This window comes from Dromiciops gliroides, chromosome 3, assembly GCF_019393635.1.
Source record: "Dromiciops gliroides isolate mDroGli1 chromosome 3, mDroGli1.pri, whole genome shotgun sequence".
Taxonomy (NCBI): domain Eukaryota; kingdom Metazoa; phylum Chordata; class Mammalia; order Microbiotheria; family Microbiotheriidae; genus Dromiciops; species Dromiciops gliroides.
This window is the reverse complement of record NC_057863.1, coordinates 242,874,139-242,876,627: the sequence shown is the minus strand read 5'-3', so window position 1 is coordinate 242,876,627 and position 2,489 is coordinate 242,874,139. Positions and strand designations below refer to the sequence as shown.

General features: G+C 41.7%; 1 pseudogene; it reads right to left on the bottom strand.

Annotated features, from left to right (window-relative positions):
• Positions 1-1,224: 1,224 nt before the first annotated feature.
• On the bottom strand, positions 1,225-1,477 carry LOC122745541 (annotated as a pseudogene).
• Positions 1,478-2,489: the final 1,012 nt, after the last annotated feature.

The window sequence follows — 2,489 nt, the reverse complement described above, 5'->3', positions numbered from 1 at the left end:
TCTGTGTTATCTTTCAATTTGGCAATCCTACCTTTTAGGTCTTCATCCAAATTGTTAATAAGTATATGATCAGTGTAAGGTATAGTACAAAATTCTTTATTGTTAAAATGTAATAAACACTCCATTATTAGAATGCAAGATCCTAGAAGTTCAGTGTTGCCTCAAGCTCCTATATTTGTAAGTCCAGTGCTTAGCACAGTGCTTAGAGCAGAGGAAGCACTCAACAAATGCTTTTTCCTCCTTCCCTTCCTTTCCTTCCTTCTTGCTTCCTTGCTTCCTTCTTTCCTTCCTCCACCCCCCACCCTTTTTTTCTTTCTTTGCTAAAGCCTTAGGAGACATCCCCTTAGTCTGAAATTCATCCATTGATCAACTAATTGGTATTTGGGGGGGGGTAACACTGTTCAAATATTTCATGAAAAAGTGTATGATGGGGGCAGCTAGGTGGCACAGTGGATAAAGCACAAGCCCTGGAATTAGGAAGACCTGAGTTCAAATCTGGCCTTAGACACTTGATACTTACTAGCTGTGTGACCCTGGGCAAGTCACTTAACCCTCATTGCCCTGCCAAAAAAAGAAAGAAAGAAAGAAAGAGAGAGAGAAAGAAAAAAAAAGGAAAAAAGTACATGACTGAAAAAGATGGATTAATAATACACAGTAAAGAGAGATAACTGACGGACAGTTTGGATGTTTTATTGGTATCTTTTCCATGTCAAGAGAAATATGAAGAAGGCTCCAAAAGTCTCATATTATGGGTAGAAATGGAAAGGTTGTACTCTGCACACTTGGAGGGAATACCCAAGTTAATGAGATCACAGAGCCATTGTAGCATTGGAATCTTGAAATCCAACTAATTGAATGCATTATGTCCTAGCCAACATATTTCCATCTTATTGACAAAGCTATAAGTTGTTCATTGATTTTCTCTTGTAACATCCACTTTTACTCAAGTGAGTGGGGGAGGCATAACCCTAGGCTGTGCTTGGGGTCAAGGGAAAATGTGACTTGTAAATGGATGAGAGAATGATGCTACCTACCTGAATGAAGGATTTACGTCATATACATAATTTGGTTTCAGATATATTGGGGCTGTGGAAGTCAAAGCATATGATGGGGCCATACATGTCCTTTTCTCCTTAACTGCCTATCTGGAAGTTCTCTCTCTCTCTTTTTTTCCCCCAAATTTGTTTTATTCTTTACACTTCCTCATTTATCTTGATTCAGTCATTAGTGCTGCTTCCTTCTGAAGGAACATCCTTCTGTAAGTCTTGCCTTTCCTCCTGTAGGCTGACAAAAGTACAGTGGAGCATCTGACACAGAGAACCACTGTTTGTGCATGGCTGAAGACAGTGGCGAGTTTATAGCAGCCCAGGCACTTTACAGCCATGAAATACAAGTTCGGACTCTGCACCAGGCACTTCTCGTGTTTCTGCTTCTCCTCCTTGGGAGAGGGGTGCAGGAGATTTTTTGTGAGAGGCATGTTGGCACGGGGAGATCTTCACTGCTAGAAAAGTGGAAGTTCTCTCTTGAAATACTTCTATAAAGCAATCTATTCCCTTTTGCAGGTATTGAGTGACATGTTGAATGTTGAGCATTCATCCAATCAAGAGTCACATCTCTCCCTGGCTCTCTACAACCTTGCCTGTGTATAGTGTTAGAACAGAAAAGCATTTAACAACTAGCATTTTATGGGCAAGATGGAGAAATGTGAGCTAGAAGACAATGCATTCAGGTGGCGATTTCCATTAGCCCAGTGCTACAATGGCCCTGTGATCTCTGTAATATGGGCATTTTCTATAACAATGCAGATCACAACCTTTCCAAATGCCCATATGATGGGACTCTTGGAATCTGCTTCATGTTATCTAGACATGATGAGAATTAAAATGGAATCCTGAAATCCAGATATACCATGATTTTAGCCTTCCCTTATTGACTAGGTGTTGGTAGTGTGATGAGTGGAATGAACACTGGGTCTGGAGTTAAAAGAACTGGGTTTAGACAAGGGCTAGATAACCACTGGGTGGTGTAAAGAATTAATTGTTATAGCACCCACTGGCCTGGGGCTCCGCAAACAGCACAGTGCTCCACCCACTGGTTGTAGCCGTTGCCAGGGCTCTGGCACCTCACATCATCACCACTCGCCAACGCCTCCATGGGCCTGGCAAAATTATAATGATTGGAAGCCTAGTGAGGGCAGTCATGTGACTGTCAGAGAGGCCGTCCCATTGGCTGGGGCTGTGTGGGGTGTTTCTAGGTTTGGGGGAGGAGAATTGGGCATTCCAGGTGGAAGCTGGAAAGCGACAGGCGTTCTGCTGTGTATTTTCAGCTGATTCCTGGGAGGTGGTATTTTTTTTTCAGGTATTATAATTTCCCTTTCCCCATTTTATTTCCTTTCCCTTGATCCTACTGATCCTGTTTGTGGGTTTTTTTTTTTGTTGTTGTTGTTTTAAATTCATTCTTGTTAAAATAAATCTTGTTTTGTTTTGAGG